Genomic DNA, 25,774 nt, shown 5'->3' on the forward strand with positions numbered 1-25,774 from the left:
CTTTTGTCATTTAATACTTTTAACCACACATTTAACTAGGTTAAATGGCCTAGTTATTTATTACATGCTAAGTCATATAGGAACATACAACAAATATAAACATTCGGGTTTTGGGATGTTACAAATTCATGATTCATGAAATTAGTTAGTTGAAGAGTTTCATGAAATTAGATTGGCCTTGTGGAAATAGAAGCAAGATAATGTAAATTGATGTTGTATTGGTGTTTATAAACACCATACTAACTCATATGTATGAACTACTTGAACAATTAGGAGTTTTGTTAAGTGTTCATCGATGATTAGAATTGGGTTTTGACATAAGAGTTAAAACCCATAATTATGATGGTCAAATTGTGTAATTGCTTATAATAACTGAAATTTACATGTTTATTTGGTTGCTACTTGAAGCAAGGAATGATGAATTGTAATAAGGTAGTACGATGATGACAACGTGAGCTAAAAAGTATAGGTTACAAATTATGCACATAAGGTGTTTGGTAAAATGCCGAAGTTAAAACTAAATGCTAACAACTCGCAAAAACCATTGGTCAAGAATCCTATGAATGGTTGTTAGCAAGTATTGATAAAATAGCCTAGTATGAAGGCCTATAAATGATACAATACTAAGTGTATAATGAAGTTCCCAAACGACTTTTGTTGAATTGTTAATGCATTCATAAGTGTCAAACGGCACTTTGACTTCTAAAAGTTAATTTGACCTATAATAGGATCAATTAGAAATTTTGATGTAAAGTCTGTAAGGTGGAATAGTCAAGAAAAACGATGACTAATCTAACCATCTTACGAATAATAAATAATAGTTTGACACTTGACAAGCTAGGTGGAAGCTTGGGAGAAAGCGGGTCAAACGGATCAAGTACGCAGGAAAAAGTATAATCAGATGCAAGGTAAGTAAAGCTTACCCCCACATAGTAGAACAACTATTTATGTATTGGTTAAGAATATGGTGAACTAGTATTTGAAAGAGTCTTAGAAATATGACGTTCCTACACGGATCGAAATGGGTTGGAACAAGTGAAAATGGTAAGAAACCATATTTTATGGTAAAAAGGGTAAAACGGTAAATTGGTCATGTGGTGACGAATAAACAATGAGTTTTGTAAAGTTACCTTAGGGTGTAAACCATAATGGGTAAAAGGGTAAAATAGTAATCTAGTCACGAGAGATAAATAATGAGTTTTGAAAAAGACACCCTATGGCGTAAGCCATAATGGGTCAAATGAATTAAGAAACGACTTTTAAGTAATGTGATCATAGGGTGCAAGCCAAACTGAGCTAAATGAGTGAGATGACAAATAATTACCATCTCACAATAATAAAATGGTCATTTAGGCCAAATGGGTCAAATGGCGATGTTATCACCATTTGACAATAATGACTAATGGTCGCTTGTCGAGTTTTGGTACTCACAGGGAGAATAGCGTATGAATTGCATTGCTTTTAATTAGCAATTTATATTGCAAGGTATTAAAATGGGTCAATGCTATGACCCGAGCCATGTATGTGTAATGGGTCAAACTCTCAATGAGGACTTAAGGTCCGACGAGAGTTAATCGAGTCATGGGTGGGTTTTGGATTACCTAAAGTGAGGTATATCAAGCGAATTGAAATTTGAATATTATGTTCTTACGGACATAATGAATTTAAAATGGAATACGGGTTAAAAGGGTATTTTTGGTCAAAACAAGTTTTCAAAATGTCCTTAGTGATTAAAAAAGACTAAAGTTGACCAAAACGCCCTCGAATGATAAACCGGGCAAACGACCCTTAAGGGTAGTTTAAATATGAATTTTATAATTCGGTCAATCCTTACGATAATATAAAATGGAAGGCTTAAACCATTTTGGCTTAAAACTACATAACGGGTCATTTTCGTAAAATGTCTAACTTGGGGGTAGAATGGGAATATAATGATTTTTCCTATTCTCGATCCATCACATTTGAAGTTGTGATGACATATAAATGAAAATCATAATTGGGAACGCGAACTATAAATAAAAGGACCCGGTTAATGAGTCATGATTGAAAGGTTTGAAATTCTTAAAAAAATTCAGATTAAATCAAAGTTCGGCCTTTGAAAGGTTGAACGGGTCAATTAGCATGACCGCAAACCGGAAAGCGGTCGCATTAAAACGCAAGAATAATACCCCGGGTTATGGGTTACAATTGTAAAAATAATGCTCTTGCGAAGAGATATAACTTCTGTGAGATCGTTTGCTTAAATAAGCAAACGTGTCAATTATTTTTAAATATGTAAATTGGAACCATTAGCGTGAACTATATAAATACGTAAAAATGAACCCCAAGTGATTAAAATGAGTTTGGATAGGTTTGGATGTAAAATGGGTGAAAAATAAACGTGCAGAGTTGACACGGCCGGGTGAAGGTTCTGTGAAAAAAATATATGTTTAGCTAACACGGCCGGGTGGCCGGAAACCTGACACGGTCGGGTGACGGGGCTGAAATATATATATATATATATATAGAATGTTTTCATTCAAATGTTTTGATTACTAAGCGTTTGACTGTTTAACTTAAACACTAATTGTTTTTATTGTTTATGATAGGCTTTTGCAAAGGCGGGAACCGGACGGACGACCATGCACATCAAAGTTTTCGAGTTTAGAATGTTAATGCTTTTTAACTGTGACTAAGTGTAATAGTCCGTTATATCGGGTCGTCTGGGTTATTAGTTAACCCAAACGTATAAGTTCTATGTTTTAAAAAAAATCTGGGACCAATCATCCGCATTTATTAAAATAAGTAGAAATCGGGTTAGAGTGTTACATATTCAAAATCAAGTAATCACATATAGCCGACTATTGTTACGTACTGATACATAATCACCTAATATTATACTTATTTCAAGAATAAAATGCATATTACGTAATTATGTATGGAAACATAATCACGTAACATTACAAAATCATGTAATGTTATAGCTTGTAAAATAAAAAAAAATAAAAATTATAGCAATAGCCTACTCAAATTAAAGAGAATGAAATGCTCGTAAATACGGTGTAATTTTAAAAAATATTATCATTTGGCAAAGTTATAGCCGTTTGAAAATCGTGGGGGAAGTGGGTTTATGAGTCAACAATATTGGATCTTCTTATTTTGCTATTTCCCTACTTGTTTCCCTTGTTTTTAGTCATGTGACATATACATTTGGGGACCACTTAATCTCATCCAGTGGATTGCTTAATCAAAGGACAAAACCTTCTCATACACTTAGTACGAATTGGCTCTCTTGTACATGATCCTTTACCTTATTGTTTTACATTAAGTTACTTTTCAAATGATCATTTCCATATATAAGATAAACATTAGAGGAGATGTTTGTAAAGGAATACTATAGGTGGGTGTAGTATAAATGCAAGGGTTATTAACATGAGATGTTACACTAAAACTATTGTGAGACAAAAACCAAACCACCACACACCACCACCTTTGGTCGCCTCCTCCTCCATGTTCGAACCACCGCCGCCGCCGCTCACACCCTGTCATCCACCGCACTTTCCGGAACAGTTTCCAGCCATTGTTGCACCACTGCCCGACGCCGCCTCACTCGACTGCACCCCGCAGACAAGTTCTAACCACTCGATGCAACTGACAACAACATTGACCGCTACCCAACGGTAACCACCACCCTAGCATCGATGCTGTATACCTTGGTGAAAGTTCAGATTTCAGATCGTTTTCATTACGGTTAGTGTTAGACATATTCATAAAAAGTCGTTTGGATCATATAAATCAGATTCGGTAGAAATTTTGGCAACATAACGTCGTCATCCGTTTTATTCATACAGAAAGAGTTTACAGCGTTAAAGCTCCAATCCCAAGATATTCCAAAACTTATCTCACCTAGCGCATGACCTAATGTACTTATAAACTCACACCTACCAGCGCACGACACACCACACCAGACTCATACATTGCGCATGACTCATGCGTTGTGTATGTCCTAATGCGCTATATAATTCAATCTCAAACACACACTTCACACGTTAATTTACACATATTCAAAGCACGCTCTAACTAGCCTATTCGTATAGTAACGAATACACAAAATGCATGAACATATTCCCCCTTGTCTGTTGTTGTTGAATCTTGGACTTCACAATCTGAAAGATGTGTTAGATATGCAGCAACTTCAGTCATGATCTGTTTAGCTCATCTTAAATGTTGCAACGAATTCCCTCTTGACTGATGCTTCGGGATTCAAATCTTTGAAACTAAAACATCCATGTCAAAGACGCGATCCTCTGGTTGGCTATATTGTAAATTTTCATGAGAATTAACAAACTTGAAATGAATCACTACGGCTTCTTCATTTCAACATTAATCACATCCAAGTTCGGTTTAACGCAACTCTTTGCTCGATCTTCCTCAGATCTTTAAAACCCAACCAACATTTGATAGAAAGTTTGAAAACCACACCGATCAACTTCAAATAAGCAAATACCCTCTGAAATTCCGTCTCCCATAACCGAACGTTTTGCTCAACCAATATTCCTTGTTAGTGTAAACGGTAACCACAATATGAAAACCTTCATAAGATCAAAAATCATCTGGTAACACACTGTGATCTTTAAAGTATAGAGAAAATCATTCTTTGAAAACAAATTTTGTAGTCTTCTCCATGAACAACATTTAATAAGCAACGTCATCTTCAAAGATCATTATTCCATGACGGTTAGTTCAATGAATAATTCATCAGCTGAAAATACAATATGTAGTCTTTTCCGGTTAGAGTCGTCATGATCCATCTCTTATCAGTATTTTACCAATTAACTCCTGAGGTTGAAAGCTCCTCTGAAAACTAGAAGTTCAGAAAAACTGAACACTCTGATATACTTTGCAAACCAGCCTCATGAAGACCGGGACCTCACTTTGTTTGCAAACTGAAGAATCTGAAATAATATGCATCACCAAACGATTTTTGTTAGAACTACCCAAAAACTACTACATATCTTTTGTCCAAATTTCCAAAAGTTAACCAATTTCAAAATTTGATTCTGAAATTTTTATTCCCCTTCATTTTTGGCAAATTCTGATCTCTAATCTCTGTATACTCAAATGCGGAATATTTGACTTTTTCGCCCATAATAGTCACTACACCATGATTAACATTTGCTCCGGTCTTTGTAACTACCCCACTATCTTTAACAATATGTGATTTCATCACCCTAAAAAATTATCCAAAAACACCGACGTGTCCTCGAACACTTGTATCAGATGCTGAAATTTCAGAAAAACAATTTGTCACCACATTTTTCCTAGACACTCGTCTCTTCAATACGATCACAAAAATACATTTTCTCGTTTACTTATTTCGGTCTTTCAATGTCTTTTTTACGCGAGTCTCATGCGTTTGACTTTTTAGTTCATGACTCTTGCACTGCGCATGACACATGTGTTGCGCATGACTCATGCGCTAGTTCTTTGTTGTTTCCAAATTTTCAACCCAAATTCTTTAATTCTTCACTAGTGATGAAACCACTTAAGAAAGGTACGAAAATCAATTCGAAGCAAAATCTTAACTTCAATTTGACAATTTAACCATGAATTGGCCTTTAATTTTGACAATAACAATTCGATACGTTGGGTTTAACGTCTAGAACACACTAATCAAGAGTGTAGGTAATCCAATCAACTATTAGATCGACCGAATTGGTACCATGGCTCTGATACCACTTGAAAGTTCAGATTTCAGATCGTTTTCATTACGATTAGTGTCAGACATGTTCATAGACAGAAGTTTGGATAATATAAAACCGATTCGATAGAAATTTTGGCAGCACAAATTCGTCATCCCGTTCTATTCATACCGAAAGAGTTTACACCGGTTAAACTCCAATCCCAACATATTCCAAAACTTATCTCTCTTAGCACATGACCTAGTCTTTTTATAGAGTCACACCTACTAGCACATGACACACTACCCATGACTCATGCACTGCGTATGTCGCTATGCGATATACGATTCAATCTCAAACACACACTTCACACGTTAATCTATGCATATTCAACACACTCTCTAACTAGCTTATTTGCACGGTAATGGACACACAAAATGCATATTCAACACACTCTCTAACTAGCCCATGGCTTTATAGCCTAGTGGCATCTTGGGGGTGGGATAAAGTTTTGGGACCAATAGGTCTTGAGTTCGATTCCCACAAGGGGGGTTTTTCCAATATTTATTGGGTTTCCTCCTGAATTGGTGTATAGGCATTATGCCTAGTGGAGATGGATATGATCGGGTGGTTCCGCTGGTGGCACGATGATACTCCAGTGGTCCGTCAGTGATCCAAATTTGCCGTTCAAAAAAAAAATGCACCAACACTCCGGCATAAGCCGGAACATCCGGTTTAGACCAGATTGACCCGTTTGACATGTTGACCGGATTTTACTTATAGTTGACCAGATTTGGCATTTTTTATCGTGAATGAGTTCTCGGGTCACTTGTTCAGGTTTTGGGTATTTCGGGATATGCGTCAAAGAGTTGATTTAGGATCCCGGTCTTCCTGAATAACCGATAACCAACGCAACGGTTCCTCGATTCATCGTGTGAAGCTTAGGTTTTCGACAATAAGTTTAGTTTTCATGAACACTATTTTGGTCAAAAATCAGTCTAAGGATAATGTAACCAAATTTTGTTTGTGAGGTAGAGTGCTTATGTGTTTGAACAACAATGTAAACAATTGTAAAGTGTAGATGACAATGAACACCGAGATTTATAAGAGGAAAAAACCCTTGATCTGTACCAACGCCTCTGCAGGAGAAGAACTCCCCTCCATCATCGGAGGCTACCAAGGCTCCTCGAGTTCCGTACCCCGGTAGGTTAATTCGTCAAAAGACCAATGAGCAATTAGTAAAATTTAAAAGTCTATTAAAACAATTGCATGTCAATATTCCTTTTATTGATGTCCTAACCCAAATGCCCAAATACTCTAAGTTCATGAGGGACTTCCTCACTCATAAAAAGAAAATTGAAACTTTGCAATTAGTTAACTTAGGCGAAGAATGCTCTGCCCTCGTACTCAACAAACTTCCCCAAAAGAAAATCGATCCCGGAAGCTTCACGATTCCCTGCTCAATCGGGGACTCCCCCGTTCGTAATGCACTAGCCGACCTTGGGGCTAGCATTAACCTCATGCCCTCATCAATGTTTAAAAGACTCGGCCTAGGAACAACGAGTCCTACAAAAATGAGCATACAACTTGCTGATCGATCCGTCAAATTCCCGCAAGGTGTCATCGAAAATGTCCTGGTAAAGGTAAGCAAATTCGTCTATCCAGCCGACTTTGTCATACTCGATATGGAGGAAGACACCGAGATCCCCCTCATACTAGGGAGACCATTTCTTGCCACCGCACAAGCAGTGGTAGATATGAATGACGGAACGCTCACCTTGAGGTACGGGGATGATGAAGTAAAATTCGGAGTTGGGAAGAGAATAGAAGACGACGACCCGGTCAACTACATGAAGGTTATTGATTCGAGTTTGGATGCTGCTCTCCGACGGTGTAGCATGGGATACCAAACATCCCACTCAGAAAAAATATAACCTCACACCGGGTCTAGCCAAGGACCCTTATAAACGTGGCGCACCACGGAGGCATTCCGCGGAACTATCCTTAGTTTAGTTTAATCTTTTAGTTTTAATTTGCAGGAATAAAACACACTCATGGTGGTAAAGGATGAAAAAGGGAACGAGAAAAATGGCCCCATGCATAAGAACAAGGCAACCCGACACAAATTTCTCCATTACAGAAGGCTCAACACGGGCCGTGTCCAACCAACACGGCCCCGTGCTGAACCCCCTGTAGAAAAATGCCCAGTTCAGGTAACTGGACACGGGCCGTGTTCACCAGACACGCCCCCGTGTCCAGACTTCTGTCTCATTTCTTTAATTTTTGTTACTGGCACCTGAACACGGGGCCGTGTCCGGTCCCCACGGGGCCGTGTCTAGACTGCCAGTAACATAAATCTTTGCTTTTTAACACCACATTACACATCCAATTTTTTTTTATAAATCTTTTAAAGAATAATAATTTACATCGAGATAGTTGGTAAACGGGCTACAAGCTGCGCCGCTACCCCTTTTTGAATTGCAAAACTAAGCCTTTTAAAAACTACGTCCATAGATCTCGGGGTCATAACATTACTATGCATGACCCTTTGAACTCGACTAAGTAGGTCCACAGCCTCTGGCGCCAGAAAACCAAAAGTATCAAAAGCAAATGGGATAAACACGTGTTGGTTGTCAAGGCATGCTTTCTCATGCTTGATCACCTTACCCGAAGCAGCCTTTAAAGCAGCCTGACCCACTGTGAAAGCACTACTCCCTAAGCCCACAAGCGGAGAAACCCCTGTTAGATCCACACATGCGTGTTTTCCTCCTACCCATCCAAAGACCAGAATGTCAGCTGGTCGAAGGGTAGATCTCCCTTCCAGCGGGTCTGTTAAGAAATTAACGGGTGCCTCTTTCTTAGCAGAAATGCCAGCGCACCTGAATATGTCAAAAAGGACATCCCTAACCAAATCATGTCGGTATTTGAACCCCGGGAGCTCTTTACAATGAACGGCATGCTCACCAAAAGAATCCAAACACGCCTTATGACAAACCGGGCATACCTCATCAACTGGGAATAAAGGAATCATGAGGCGATACTTAAGAATAGTACGGTACTCCACCGGCGACATATGCTAGCCTAACCCATCTATAGGTATAGCAAGAAGAAAATCTTGTGCATGTGGTGCTCGGAGACACTCAAAAACGGCTCTTTGTCTAACGGTCAAGTCAAACTGTACTTCAATTTCGTGGACAATTTTACTAAAAAGAGCACTCGCCAATGCATGTTGGGCTTTAGGGGGGGGGGGGGCGGTGTCCTTATTAGTGAAACCGCTGAAGTCAAATCTTGGAATCGTATCACGAAGACAAGCCAAAGCACAAACATAATCAGAATCCATACCGCATATGCCACTGTTTCTTAAAATGTGGTTCTGTAGCACCCACGATTGGGCCCTCGAGGCCACAAAAGCATAGGATGAAGCCTCTACAGCCGAATACAACCCCAAACCTCCAAACCTAATAGGTAAAGAAGCCAGTCGCCACTGGAGGTCTCCAAAGAAAGGACCTCCACAAACCACCAATTCCTCAATCGCCTCACGCAAACCTTTGTCAAAGAACAACGCTGCATCTTCCATGTGTACAGGTTGGCATGTCCTTAGGCCAAAGAAAAGTTTGGCAATGCCCATACAGGATCGAAGCAAGAGTAGTTCACTCTGCGGGTCACCTAATTTCGGTAGAAGACGCATCCAATCAACCTAAAAATTCATTTTTGGGACACATTGAGGACAATGTGTAATTTAAGTGGGGGGGGGGGAAGCTAAAACCTTGAAATTTTGCAAGTCCTAATAAACAAGCCTTACACAAAACTCTATTGGAACCGCTAAACACCCCAATTTTTTTTAAAATTTTCATTTTTTTTACTTGTCTAAAGTTTAAGTTAGGAATCTTAAGATTAATAAGGTAATATTTTTACAATTTTACAACCGAGAACGTCGTGATAACAAGAACCAACATAAGAAAATTATGAAACGGCATGACAAGCTTAGTTAAAATTTGATTATATATACTTGATCACATAAAAACCCATTCCCACAAAAGTGAGTTTGGAGCCTTTATTTGAGCATACAAATTTACATCTTTAGACTAAATGCTCATTTTTCGTTTCTTGTGTGAATAGCCGCTTGGTTCTTACAACTCTAGAACTTGCCATGACGATTCATTCCCGGTCCTTACCAACTTAAACCCAAGTAAGTAAATGATGGAGGCATTAGAACTAACCATTTTTTTCTTTCTACACCATTATTTTTCAGTTTTTTTTACCACATACCCAAAATCCCCTAGTTAACCCCTTTGAGCCTAAACCTTTCATTTCTTTACCCTAAAAAAAAACCTTTTTACCCACCAAAAACCCTTTTTATTTTCACCTTTTATTTTAGTAACAAGCTCGGTTTTTCGTGTGACTAAGATATATATATATATATATATATATATATATATATATATATATATGATGAAGTTAGAAATAAACAAACAAAGCTATTAAAACAAAAGCTTGTTTGGAGAAATACTTCGAAATAAAAAGTCACTAAAAACAAAGTGTTTTACGAAACCGACGCTTTTTACGCTTTTCGCTTTTTTTTTCTAACCACTAACCCAACCACCACCTTTAGCCCAAGCCTAACCCTTCACCCAAAAAGTCCTCTTGATATTTACAAAGGTATATAGTTAAAAAGGAGGAGGGTTGATTGCTTGGCAAGCTTATGGTAGGAATAAGTTCCATGCCGCTCTCGATTGATTCACTAAAAATACACCTTCGGCCGAGTGTTGAGTGATTTCTCCCGTGAGGTATGTGAACTTGTATATAAATGAAATTTTAAAAAGGCATGCTATGCCCAAATAAGTAATTACTCTTATGAAACGTTCTAAATAAATCATAACGAATAGGATTGTAAATAAATAAAAATAAAACCCAAAAAGATCTTGGATTCCCGACACTCTATGACAAGCCAAAAACCTTCTCTTCTATCCATTCCATTTGGGAGTGTAAGCCACATATTTAAAGAGTTTTGCTTGAGGACAAGCAAAAGTTCAAGTGTGGGGGTATTTGATGTGTGTAAAATGCAACATATAAATTACATCAACTAAGGCATAAAACTAACCCTTTTTAAGTACTAATGTTGGAAAAAGAGTGTTTTTGTCTTCCTTTTGTATTTTCAGGATAAAATGAGCTCAAATTCGCAAAAGAAGCAAAAAGACAGCTAATTCTAACATAAATACAAGAAAAGGAACAAAAGTGGATTGCCCGACCCCTCAACGACATCCTCCCAAGCAGAAAAGAGAAGTCAGAAGACTGAACACGCCCCGTGCTCAGCCAGCACGGGGCCGTGCCCAAGAAGCAGCAGAAAAGACAAACCTATAGAAGCTTCTATTGCCCACCACGAGGCCGTGTCCAGTGAGCACGGGGGCGTGGCGAAAGTACAGCAGACGCATTAATTGTAATTGCTAATTACAATTAATGAAGAGAGAGAGTGTCAGACGGGCACGGGGGCGTGTCCAGCAGACACGGGGCCGTGCCCAGCCTTTTGTTCAGCCTATAAATAGGAGTGCTTGGTTTCATTTCAACTCATCCCTTGGCACACCACCTCTCTCACACTTCATCCACCACCCACCACCATCACAACACCATCATCCACCACCATCATCCATTGTCCATCATAGAGTGTGTGAGTCGTCTCGGGATCCAAGATTGATCGTAAGAGTTCTTGACAATCAAGGCCATGTTTGCCTAAGTCTCTTACATCACTTGGTGAAGACAAGTGTTTAGTATAATACTTTTTATTTTTAATCTTTTGCACTTTTTATTTGGTTTTGTATTAATGACTTTAATAACTAGTTGCTTATGTTGAAGGTGATCTTTCCTTATCGTTTGTCCGTGGTGTCTTGGCATTATTTTACTGTCTATATAAAATAAAAGATTTTCACCATTCATATCTCCACGGTCTATATGGAGGTATGTTGGCTACCTGGTCGGGGGTTAAGGGAACGGTTTGGTAAGGGTCTTGCCCTTGTTCAGCGTTTAGAGGTCCTGCAAGGGACCTGGGTCAAATTTAGTAGGATCTCCTTCAATGCCCATAGGTATTGGATGGTGGGGATCCAAACTCTTTGACCCCCTCATAAGTTAACTACTATTAATACTATAACCCGGATATTTAGGACTGTATCCCTGCTGACTCAGACTACTTAGTCGAGGGTAACGTCACCGCCAAAAGCGGGGCCTACCATAATTTGCATTAATAACTTAATTCATTATCTTCTAATAATCCAACCCTTTAGGATTGTATCCTTGCTGACTCAAACTACTGGGTTGAGGGTAACGTCGCCTTCAAAAGAGGGGCCTACTACAATAACTAAGATAATCTCTTAAACAAGTGCAAAAGTGCGAAAATAATCAAATGTTATGCTAATACACGAGTCGGATCCAAGTGATTCATCTTGTCTATCTGTTTTTATTTTATTTTTATTTTTCAGCATTTAGTTAGTTTTTATTTTCTTAGTTTAAAAACCTTTTCTAACTTTTTGATTTGATTAGACGTTGAGGATAAACCGGTACTAAAAGCTCTTGTGTCCTTGGACGACCTCGGTATCTTACCAACACTATACTACGTCCACGATGGGTGCACTTGCCCATATGTGTGTTTAGTGTTAGTAAATATCGTGTTTTATAAATTTAAAACTTGGCTAAAAGTGTAAAAAGGGCTTAAAATATACATAAAAAATATACTACACTTCGCACGCATCAGCAAGTATCTCATTTTCGTCCATAACGGCTACACTTCAATATGCACGTGCTCATTTGGAGCATATTCACCAATATTCCAGCATAGACTAAGTCCACGTCGACAAGTACCTGCGAATACACATTAAAGAAACAGAGAACAATTGTTAGTTAACATAAGTAATAATAAGGATCCTTAAGCCTCAGACTTCCTGTACCATCTGCTAAGGATAAGTGATCCAGACTAAATCTTAGAATACATGATCCAGACCATTAAAAATCAATGCCCTAACAAACACCATATTGTTATTTTACTGATTTAACGAATCATAATTGGATCACTGAACAAGATTTAATTGGTTTTAAATACAGATTAAATAAATTATGATTTTATTTAAAATTAAAATCATAAAAGTTGATTCCCTACAATTCTATCATTTACCCTTTATAAACAAAATGTAACACACACTGACCGATCTGTTTGCTTATGATTAACGAATTGAAATTTACACATAAAATTTCAGGTTAGCAAATGGGAAACTAGATTGTATTTGCTTTGGAATATTATGAAGTTATTAAAAGTTGTAGGAGTAAATTGCTAAAATAGTCCCTAACGTTTGTTCATATTTGCTAGATCTATCCAAAAAAAGATTTTTTCTCATATGAACCACTGAGGTTTCAAAAAAGTTGCTAAATCCATCCAAACTTCAAGGACGATTTTAGCAATTTAATAAAACAAATTTTTTTTGGATGGATTTAGCAAATGTGAACAAACGTGAGGGACGATTTTAGCAATTTACTCTATTTTTTTATTTTCATCTTTTTATTATATCTCTTAATTAACATAAAATCTATTTATTTTCATCTTTTTATTAAATTTCTTATTTAACATAAAATCTACTAGTTTTTTTTTGAACGACGAATTTCTACAACAGACGATAGATTCGCACCTGCTTTTGCAGGCCCTCCACCCCACTCTGGCAAAGACTATGCAAAAGCAGGTGCGAATCTATCGCCTGTTGTAGAAATTCGTCGTTCAAAGAAAAAAAAAACTAGTAGATTTTATGTTAAATAAGAAATTTAATAAAAAGATGAAAATAAATAGATTTTATGTTAATTAAGAGATATAATAAAAAGATGAAAATAAAAAAATAGAGTAAATTGCTAAAATTGTCCCTGACGTTTGTTCACATTTGCTAAATCCATCCAAAAAAAGTTTGTTTTATTAAATTGCTAAAATCGTCCCTGAAGTTTGGATGGATTTAGCAACTTTTTTGAAACATCAGTGGTTCATATGAGAAAAAATCTTTTTTTTAGATGGATCTAGCAAATGTGAACAAACGTTATGGACTATTTTAGCAATTTACTCAAGTTGTAGAGTAGTCAACTTTGACTGCAAGATTAAAAAGTCAAATGTCACGCAATGCACAAGGAATACTACTAGTTTAATTTAATGAAAAAATCAATACAAGAGGCAAATTCTTTCTTTTAACTCTTTTGACAGTTACTAACATCCAATTAATTAAGAAATTACCACCAATTGTATTGATCTTAACAATTGAATTAGTTTGATTAAAGGCACATATTGCTTTCTACATTTGTTAGGAGACAGAATACGATCACAATTAAAACTATGGAAATTCTCACTGTGGCGGCAAGGAAAAGTAGAGGCAAACTGAAACTGATTTGGGAGGAGCAGATTAGACATAATTTGTTTGACTTGCACCTTTCTGAGGACATAGTCGAGGATAAGAGTTCATAGAGACATAGGAAGAAGGTTAAAGACTTTAAGAGTAAGGTCAAGATTTTGTATTAGATTCTTGTCCTGAGAGCTTAGATATTCAATTTATTTTGGTGGTCTTGACGAGTTATCGCTTACATGTGTATCTTTATGAGGTGTGATCTATCACTTCTATACGTTTATATTTGTTTAATAGCTTACTAAGAATGTTTTTAGTCTACTATGCGTTTCTAGTTGTTTTTTAGTAGCTACGTGCCTGTGTATGTCTTTATTTGACTTTCATGTCTAGATTTGGTTTTGGAGCTACAAGTCTCACTGGAAGAAACATTTTTATCCTTTAGGATAGAGGTAAGGCTTGGCTCCGTCTTACTCTTCCTAGACCTACCATTAGTTATTCAAAGGAAAGTTAACATAAAATAGGGTTTTTAAAGTAGTGTATGAAGAACTTTTTTCCGCTGATTCGTAAAAAAGTGATTTTAATTACAATATTATAGTCAAGGGATAGTTGAACATGCTTCTTTTGTTTGAACATGCTTCTAAAGACAAAAATACATAAAAGAAAGAATTCGTCTTTTAGCCTATTTAATACACTTCCAATTGTTTTACAAAACTTAAACTATAGAATAAAGAATTCAAGCTCTTTAATTTGAAACGATCTATATAACTTTTTCAAAATGAATTTTAAAGGATTCATATTGATTATAACAACGCATCTGAACGTATTAGAATGACACATCAATTTTAGTTTGTTTTTCTTAACGAATTTTAAAGTACCATTGGTCAGAATGGTGCATTCAACCCATTCTTAGAGTGCTTCCAAGTTGATTCACTATTCAACTCATTTCAAGACGCTTAACTTAATATCGAGGGGTACGTGTTTTTTTAATCCGATATATGTATGTTAAAGTTTTTTTTTATTAAATAGTATACTCATATCAACTCCAATATAGACCCATTTACAAATTAATTTTTACGTTTAGAAGTTAGCCGATTGACATTGGGTTTTGTGAACATAATACCAATTTGATTTTAAAAAATAATAATAATGAAACAATATAAAAGAACACATTTTTTTCGAGATTGAACAGGGTATATGAATTCTCAAAAACGCCTCTGCCTAATATAGCGATGTGTTCAACTTTCCAGGTTTCATATGAGTTTTTATTTACATAATATACTAGTCTAAGTACCCGTATTATACACGGGTGGCTACACAAAATAAAAATATACTTTAATAGTGTTGACGTAAATATTTTAATTATATACGTTCAAATATTAACAGAAATGATAGAGAGTACAACAAATAATTGAAATACATGAATACCATAAAAATTCACAACTCATTGAAGATCTCTTTATCATTAGTTGTTTTATTTGTAGGTTTGCCTTCGTTGTCAAGTATTTGTAGCTTGACTCCATCTTGTGTTTTAACCCTTGATAAAGCTACGTACAATTGACCATGTATGAAAGTGGTCTCAAGTACAAACATTTGTTGTGTTTATAACTTTACAAATTTGAATTTAGAGAAAGAAAACTAACTTGTTATGGTGTGAATGCCAAACATGAAGCCATTCTAGACGTAGCACCACCACTACTATATTGTTTATCATTGAAAGGTATACTATCAAACATATTTAATAAGAACATCAATAAGTCAGATCGAAAGACGGTCATATATGTGAAAGCATACTTTTTAGAGACTTTGGCTCAAAAGGGTTTTTTTCCAACTTCTCACCCAAATATTAAAACCTAAACTATATATATAACTTAATGTACTTAATTAACACCATATATGAATTTCCAATTTAAAAACTTTTCAAACGACAAACATATATAACATAAGAAAAAAGACCTTGCAAACTCATCCATTAATGTGCTAAACAGTAAAGGGACACATTACACCATCATGTCCAATATTTAAGGCCTAGATATTGTATAAATTTATACGATTTTTTTAAAGTCCTACAAATCTTCACTAATCACCAAACTGGCTAACAACATATTAACCAGAAACAAAAGAATACTACTACATGTATTCAGCCAAAGTTTAACGAACTATATCCCCATACAAGTTAAATAAAAAAATTCAGCATCCCCAAGTTAATTTTCGCCCCTTAGACCTATTCCACATCCATATATAGCCAACGATTCGGATCTCCTTGATCAGATTCTCCACAGTTACATGTTTATGGTTGAAAGCCGCTCATTTCCGCCAACTCCATACGCTCCATACGGTTGTTTGGATGACTAAGTATACTGCCTTTTTCTATGCATCACAAGCACTTGGATTAATTCCGATTCAATCAAATGTGTACCAAACCAGTATATAATAAAGTCACTAAGCTAATTAATAATTTTATAGCCCAGTACACCCGGTTGAACTGCCCGATACACCAGGTTAAACCGTTTTAAGCCCAATCCAGTACGCTTTAAAAACCAGATTTTAAAACATTGATTATTCTTGCAAACCAAAATAGCAGGCAGGTCCCGAAGCGCAGCCATATTTAATGTTTCCAATAAATGCCCATGATTGCGAACCAAATCTGAAGAAGATATCCAAAAAAAAATCCATGTTCAAAAAAATCCAAAGTTTTTTATAGATGTGATAATCGAACTCTATGTTCAGGTAAATAGAATTGAAATTTGGCCTTCGAAATCAAAATGCACAAATTAAAAAAGTACATCCGGCTGAGAAGATGATATGATTAGGGCCTTTGAATCGCTGGGTCGTACAACATTAAAATCGTATCTTGACCATTAAAATCTGCGACACCCATTCATCCATCTGCTAACCCATTTTCCAATCTACTGATGCAATATTTTTCATATCTATGTTGTTTAGATCTATGGCAACAATGGAATCTTCAATTCATGGAATCCTTCCAGAAATTCAGTGCCGGGGAACTTTTGCGTTAACCATCTATCCACAAATACAAATACTTGCTGGTTGTATAAATGTTTAAAACAAAAATAATTGTCTTGGTCATTGTTTATTTATTTACGGATAAAATAAATTGAGTTTTAAGGTCAAGTAGAAGATAAAGTAATAAGGCTAGAAAATTCACTATTTGATGGACCTTATAGTTTGTTAAAAAAAATCATGTTCACTACACCTAATCTAAATATAAATACAAATATGTGAGATAATCTTGGTCTGGGAAACTTGATAAAAACACAAATGAATATCAATATGAAAAGTGATAGTTTAACATTAAATGTCTGATAGCAAAGAACAATTTGATTTTTGAGGTCAAACTATCAGCTACAATATTATTATTTTAGTAAACCTCATAATTTTTCAAGAGAAAAACTTGTTAATAGAATCTTTATCAAAACCCATATCAATTTCAATTGGAAGCCTGGCCTCAAAAGTCAAACATTGACAATGTTTATGTGAAGTAATGAAGGTTTACTTGATATGCTCCTATCAGATATATGAGAATACACGCATTAGCAAAGCCGATAAACTAATACGATTGATAAAACCTGAATGTCGTCAAAAGGTTTTCCTGTGTGTTACAGATAAAAGACCAGGTTCCAGCCGTAAACTGAATTATTAAAAGAATCTTTTACTACAGCTGTAGGAAGAAAGAAGTAACCTGCTTTAATAAATTCGGTAAATACGAAGCTCTGCCTGAGATATCATTAATACCTCCGCAAATTGTCAATTTGCAGTTAGTATGAAAACTTAAACGAAACATGTAATCTCTTTTACAGATATAAACAAAAAAAATGAAAAGATTTTCAGCCGTGGTTCAGGGCTCCCATCTAAAAGAGTGTTCTCAAGCTCCAAATCTCTGACACATTTGCTACACAACATTAACAACACATAAGTTACCAAAGTTTAATCACATCCATCATCATATCAATGCCTATGCATAAAAGATCATTGTGTATGCATTTCTTTAATGCCTTCTAATTTGTTGGTGTTCTAATTATGTATGCGTTTGTTTAGAAACATAGCGAATGTCTGTTGGATGCTTTGATGTATGATAATATAGACCTCTAATATAATCAAGTTGCCTGGTCAATTTAACAATATAAAAATAATGAAGTGTGACAACTGAATAATGGGATAGCATAAACCTTAGGTTCACGGTGTTGAACATGGCAGACTCGGTGCAAAATTCGTTTGATATGGCTGCTGGATTTTGATGGGTCAAAGGATAGGATCAAGGTTGGGATCTCATTGTTGTACACGACTTGTTCGTTCATTTGGCGAGCCCGAAACAACCTTATATTTAAGAATCATTGCTTTTCTATTGATAAGATGTTGGAAGACATCTAGACCCAAATTTTCTCTTGGGTCAAGACTGTTAGGCAATGACCCTGGTGCAATATTCACTACAAAAGAATCATAGCACCACAAATTAGTTATATTTTAAAACCTTGAAAATGAAATCTTGAAAACGGGTTGTTTTAAAAAAATATTGATATTCTAGATAAGTTTACAGAACGAAAACTTGAGAGGCCCAAATTTACACATGTTTAATACATTGGTGGCCTTCAAACTGGATAGTTGGACTGCCTCCACGTACATTATTCCATTAAAAAAAAGAACAGTTCTAAATTACCTTAACAATTTCACATATCCTGTGTTGGTTTTATCTCCTGCTGTTTGAGTAGATTACACATTTGTGCTGTCTCTTGTTTCTCTTTTCAGAAGTCGGTATTCGCCTCCAACCAAAATCCCCCCAAATGTTGTCCCCCGCCCACCTCTAACAATCAAAACTTGGGCTGCTTTGTCTCTAACTAACTGAAAATAGCAAGTAAACAGTCCCTTAACCTCCCAAACCTAACGTACGCCACTACATGTGTGACCAATTTTAATTTTAGCTAAATTTTCGAGTTTACCCATGTGACCCATTACTATTAGAACATACATGGATCAAGCTCTGTTATATTTTTAGCTATCTTTTAAGAATTTGCCTATTTGACCCCTTGCAAACAACATAATCCGAATTGACTCATTCTTAAATAAACGGGTTGAAATAAATATTTTTAACCACTTAAAATTAAGAAAAAAACCTACTTTGATCTAAACTGATTCAGTTATCTATAAAAAAATTTAAAAAATATTTAGTGATCAGATAATTCACCCAATAATAAGATATAAAACTCATGGTCTTACCAAGTTTCTTGTCTACGAATGTTGCATCATTTTACTTTTCAGCAGTAATATTATTATAATTAAAACCCCAATTGCGATTCTAAACCCTAGTTTCATGTATATATTCTAAACCCCAATTAACACATATTTAAATCTCTCCAGTAGTAATAGGAAAGCTAAGCCTTATATTCAAATTAAACATGGATCATCAAAGAAAGTTATGTTTATATCATACGTTATAGATCGATTAAAAAAGGTTACCAGGTTGTTTCCAATTGCGATTGAAGATGAAGTTTAGAAAGGCAAAACTGCCACCAAGAGTGGAAAGATAGCACTTGCTCTTTACCAATCTACCTGATATCACTTTCTCCATTCGATAAATTTTCCCCCTCATTCTATAACCCTAGTTTTTGCTCTCAATCAATTTCACTGATTGCTTCCAATAGCGATTGAAGATGAAGAAATCTTCGGTTCTGTAGATTGCAAATAACATATTACAGATTGATTAAAGTGAAAGAATCAAAAAATTGTCGGATTACAACATCAAAGATAGTATCCAAACAAAGAATGCGATTTAAAGGTCTCGAATAATAAAAAGCTTCAGATTCATTTGTCTTAATTAAGATTGATTAAATCAATGGCCTAGAGTGAATTAATTCAATCTTTATGAAACTGAAACAATTAGGTTCAAAATCTAAAGGATCTGTAACTAATTCGGCCCATGCCTCGGCCCGCCCACCGAACTCGTCTACTGCACTTGAGAGTGAACCGACTGAGCCAAAGAAGTCGGCGAAGCCGGAGACTCCTCCCCGGCCACAACCGCAGCCTCATTTACCCTCTCCTCTAATGCAGGCCCATTACTATCAATATCATCACTCCTACCATGATCAACCTCCTACAACGATAACAAACAAACCCATGCAAAGAGATATACAGATTCCAAAACAATCTTATTTTAGATATCTCAATCCTCTGGGAAATTAGTTAAAGAAACCAATAACAACTCAAATATTTGTAATCAGAATTATAATATCATAGTTCATAATTGCTCAGTTTCACTATTTCGAATACCTCGTCATGAAGGAATAAACAGATCACGCTCACAGTCAGCATAATCCATGACTAATTCCTGAAGCCGTTTTACGGGGACCAAAACATCCACGGTCACAATTTAAAGAACTGCCATTACCACATTCAAATGTTGTCAAGAAATCAGGATTTTCTTCCACATATGTTGCGTATCTCTCTAGAATCCTCACAATTTCATCAAACCGAGTTCGTTTTTCTAGTTTGATTGATCAACATCATCGGATGAGCTTGTGAAACGCTATTGGACATGAATCAGGTAACGGAGTTCTAACATTCTCCATGCATATATATATACACACAATTACAAAAATGAATCTAACAGCAAGAAGCTATAAATGATTAAACAAAAATACCTTTTGACAGACGACAAATGCAACTTGTTTTGGATTCATAAAGCAGTTAAAAGCTCCTAAAGAACAATGGAAAAATTGTAAACATCAATTTAATAAATTACTATGGCTCTTATATCTAGTTGTGATATAGCGACAATCAGATAATTTCAGTGGTACCTCGACACTTTTTCTTTCCAAACCATGTCCCAATAGAGCATTCTTCTTGATCTTCTCCATGATAACTATACCAGCATATATAACATTCTCCACTATAAAACCTAGACTGATCAGGGACCGAAAGAAGAGCCTTCTCTTGGCCATTCACATAAAACCTGGTGAATACATCCATAGAAATACGATAACATTAAATACAACCCAATTCACATTAGTAAGCAGGTTGAAATCAACACAGTTTTCTTAATTCGCTTTTGTAGCTCCTTTGATACTCATTTTTTTATATGGTGTCCTCCTACTCTACCCATGGATGTAGATATCAATGTTTGTCTATTTCATATTCACAATATTTAATTCTATTACAGATTTCATCAATTTATAGATATGGGAATACTCCAAATAACAGGCTATATAACCATCTGAAACAATCTATTAATATTTAAATGAAATCAATGGTAGCACACAGCTGCGTTGCAAGCACTTTAACAGTTAACTATACAATAATTTCATCTAACCATACATCATACAAGATCCACATAACACAAACTACAATTTAGCTGAAAACAAACAATAGAACTATGGACGCCATATGGTATAGAATTTGATACCTGCACACGACCTTCATCTGAGCTATAAAATTTGAGGCCATATCGGTACATACACGGGAGGCGAAGCAGTCGTGTAGCGTCACCTGAGAAATAAAGTGAAAAAAAAAATTCAAACTACACTGAACACCTACTAATCAATTCATTTTGCCACCTGCATCGAGAATTATAAATGTCTTGTGAATATCTGATGTGTAATTATGGCTGGAATTATACTAAGATCTTATATATGTCTTGTGAATAACTGGTGTGTAATTATACAATTGCAAGACCTATACACTTTTAATAACTTTGAAAAATAATAATATAACAGGATTTAAGTTCTATTTATTAAAACTAAACCAAAATTAAGTGATTACCGGCCACTTCGAGTCCTTTGACATGTTCTTTTTGTACCTAAATTGTTTCGTATTACCCATTAGGGATAAGCATGACCTGAATCAACCCAGTAAAGTAAAATACGAAAGAGTCTAAATCACCACTGAAGTTTAATAGAAAAAGAATATATAAATAGTCATTAAGCCACTTACTTTCCGTAAATTAGACCAAATAAATATAATAATTTCAGTAACATGTATTCTTAATTGTATTCCCTTTGACACATTATAAAACGAAATTACCCATTTTGGTCAAATTGGACGAATCTTAAAGATGAAAAGCAATGACTTTTAAGATAAAAAAACATAATAAAGTTTGTAAAAAATCGGCCTGTTAACAACCAGCAGACTTGTCTGCCTTGGTCTGAGTCAGGACATGAGTTCATCGGTGCTTATTCTTCTCCATTAAAACCAATCGCTAATCTCAAAAAAAAAAAAACAAATTTCATGCTAATAATCAAAGTACAGCATATAACCCGAGTTTTTTCTTCAACTTCATTGAGATGATTCTTCCAGTTGTGCTCCCTTCATGGAATCAAACTAAAACCTAGAAAAATCATTGTCTTTCTCCACCGCCAATCTGGGTATTGTTGTAGGGGTGATGATGAAATACCTAATTACCGATTGAAGAAGAAGTTGAAATACCCAATTGCATCTCTCCCCTTCTACCAAGTTACCAACCATATACAAAACATGCGATTAACGAATTAAAGTACACAAAGAGGTAGAATATATGATGGATTCTTCTGAAACAATTACCGATTGAAGAAGAATTTGAGATAATGAAACGGGCAGAGAGAAATCTAATGAGTTATTTTGTTGATTGTACTTGACGCAAAACATTTAGGGTTTTCTATTAGAAATAAATTTGAGAAAGGAAACGATTGCATAATTTTGGAAAGGTTGAACTGAATGGAGAGAGACCATGTGAAAGGAACAAAATGGCGAAGGAATGAGGAAAATGAATTGCCGCTCAATTCACAATTCTCTGCCTAAATAACTATGCCACATCATAGTCAAATAGTCAAAGTTATTTTGCTTTAATAATAGAGAAGATATATAACCGATTGTGCATAACTAATTATAATGTGCATATAAAGCCTTATTAGAGAATAATAACCGATTATTCTAAAATCATTATTGTAATTGTATCAATCACCTCCTTAATTTTAGGAGAGATTTGTGTTGTAATCCATTATTTATAACAATCATAAGGTCATAGGGTATACTTTAATACTTCTCAACTCCACCTAAGTGTCACATCACTCGCTTTTCCTCATTTCACTTCACTTCATCTTAAGGAAATGGTCTACTCCCGTTAACCCCACCTAACTTGATTTCTTTAGTGCTTTTTTGTTTAAAAAAGGAAAAAAAAATAATTCAATTTTTTAACATTCGGTTAGCATGTTAACAAGTAATCCCTTTAACACCCATTAACATAAGAAAAGAATGGTATGCAAGGTCTCTTAACATGACATGTCACCTTTAACACCCATGTGTTAAGGTACACCCCAAGGCCTAATATCCCTCAAATTATTGAGGTTTGATCACCCTTTCCACATGGCATCAACCAATAATCTAAGATCTTAATCTTCTCTCTTCTCTACCCTTCTCTTCATCGTTCTTTCTGTTTTCTTTTCTGGGATCTCAAATGGCAACATCATCTTCCTCTCATGAATATTCCATGAACACCATACTCCATATGATAATACTCAAATTCACTTCCACTAATGTCGACAGGGGTCCCTTGTTAGGCTCCCTGTCTGGGTCAGTCTCACTGGACTTCTTTAATGGGCCCAATTACTACTCTCAGTGGGATACGAATACAAAAGGCGAGGAACACTTCAAAGGTTATCTCTTCTGCAGAGTCATTAATGACCTGCAAGGTGAGAGAGAAGGGAACGACCGGAGAAGTACAAAGTGTGTACTTGCTTCATTAATGGTGATAGTCTCCTCTCCGGCAAAAGAGTGACACGTAACCATCGTAACCCGAAACATGGGCTGGCACATGGGAATTCGTTGGGTTTGTGAGAAGGATCTCCATGATTGATACGACACTTGGCCATATAAGATGATCCCATGATCATCCAAGGTAAGCATTCAATTTCCTTAGCATTTACTCACACACATCCTATTTACTTCGGCCATTCTTCGAGCCACATTAAATACGTCAACCTTGGATTCACACCAGGATATTCCGGCGACCCTTACTCGTCGGAATAAGCTCCACATTTCCGTGAAGTTTTCTTATTCTGATGCCGGAGCTTGGTCATGGATCCCCCCTCCGGGGCCCTCCATGACGAGGCTAACGGTGTTTTATTTTGTAGGCCAGCAGGAAAGCCCATCGTAGCGTTGACGAGACTCATTGACGTCCACTGGAGTTAGGGGATTCGGCAACTAATTATCTCTTATGAAGAACCCATATGTTAGAGGTTGTTAGAGTTGTTAGATGTCATTGTCTAGGTGACGTCAGCATATATTCCTCAGAGGTTTGCATTGTACTATAAATAGAACAGTGCATGTACTATTCTGTTTATCACTTCATCACCTTGACATTTTGTACGAGCAAATTGAGTGATCTCAGGCTGAGGAGGAGTTTGTATTCATGCATACATGAATCTTTGTAATTTCAATCATTCAGTTTAAAGTATTCATGATGAAAGCAAATCTCTCATTATTTGTGATTTTAAGTTAATCTTCATTCTGCTACAATTATTTTCATCTTTGTTATCATTTTAAACATTCACAAACAATTCAAACTCAGATCCTAACACTCCCACATATGTGTGTGTGTGTGTAGTGTGAGGTTAAAAATTCAACTCAACATGTTAAAAATTAATTTTTTTTTTAAATTTCGATGCTTTTCCTTATAGATACATGTAGAAGCATTTATAATAAAAAAAATCAAAAACTAAAAATATAAAAAGAATGTTTACAAAACGGTTAAAATAAAAATATCTTATAAAATTAACTTAACATGTTAAAAATCAATATTTTTTAAAAACATTTCATCGCTTTTCCTTATAAAAATGGTAGAACGATTCCAATAAAAAAATAATTTTTGTAAAAAAATATTTTAGCTTTTTTTAACTGTTTTTAAACATTTTTTTTATATTTTTTGCTTTTGATTTTTTTATTAAAAATGTTTCTACATGTATTTACAAGGTAAAGTGCCGATTTTTTTTTAAATTAATTTTTAAGATGTTAACTTAAATTTTTAAAAGTGTTCCCCAGTTCCCCACTTTTTTAGTGTTCGCCAATGAACCTTCCTATATATATGTGTGTTCGTGAGTGTATGAGAGAGTTCAAGAGAAAACTCCTTTTATTGTGAGAATTTGTAAGTTCCTAAAAAAAGCTTAAGAGAAACCAATTTTTTTTATGTTTTTTGCCAATAAATCTAGTATTTTTAAGATACAAATGTGTATCAATACGAATAACCTAAACCCAACAATCCAATCCCAGCCCCAAAAAAACCTAACCCCCTTCCCCGACTCCCCTAAAAACTAAACCTCCCAAAAAACCTAACCCTAAAAGTTAAACTAAACTCATAGCCTAAACTTTAAGCCTAAGTAGTATTACATATGTGCAACACTGTAATAGTAATATTGAAAAAAATACGACACGTTAGATCTTGTTTTTATGTCGAAAAAATATACTCGAATATACTCGAACAAAAGATAAATTATTTTGTTCTTATGGTGCAATTTAAAAAAAATAATAATAATAACATATGAAACAGAAATGGTGTGTGTGTGTATATATATATATATATATACACTTTTCAATTTTGCCACTCCTTTATTAAAAAGTCCAATTCCACATAAATAAGGAGTTTTCGAAGTACTAGATACGGTAATACGAATTTATTGATATAAACCAAAGGGAAATAGAGATAAAACTGAATTCTCATATTTTATTTTATTCAATATTACAATATATAGATAAACAAAACTATAAACCCTAAAGCCC

The 25,774-nt window shown here is 35.4% G+C and overlaps 1 long non-coding RNA gene across 6 annotated transcripts; it reads right to left on the bottom strand.

Moving 5' to 3' along the window:
* Window positions 1–17,689: 17,689 nt before the first annotated feature.
* Window positions 17,690–22,747, bottom strand: LOC118484903. 6 transcript variants are annotated; one of them, XR_004874967.1, is made up of 9 exons: window positions 22,565–22,747; window positions 22,282–22,470; window positions 21,432–21,514; window positions 20,827–20,981; window positions 20,300–20,726; window positions 19,490–19,701; window positions 18,693–18,874; window positions 18,205–18,462; window positions 17,690–17,927 (listed from the first exon to the last, which is right to left on the bottom strand). It is a non-coding gene; the product is annotated as an uncharacterized LOC118484903 (long non-coding RNA). The 6 variants fall into 6 exon arrangements; XR_004874965.1 differs by having other exon boundaries at window positions 17,691–17,927; window positions 20,300–20,584; window positions 20,671–20,726; window positions 22,282–22,747; XR_004874966.1 differs by having other exon boundaries at window positions 17,691–17,927; window positions 20,300–20,592; window positions 20,671–20,726; window positions 22,282–22,747.
* Between the last annotated feature and the right edge of the window lie 3,027 nt (window positions 22,748–25,774).

Source organism: Helianthus annuus, chromosome 12, assembly GCF_002127325.2.
Source record: "Helianthus annuus cultivar XRQ/B chromosome 12, HanXRQr2.0-SUNRISE, whole genome shotgun sequence".
In the NCBI taxonomy this organism is placed as follows: Eukaryota; Viridiplantae; Streptophyta; class Magnoliopsida; order Asterales; family Asteraceae; genus Helianthus; species Helianthus annuus.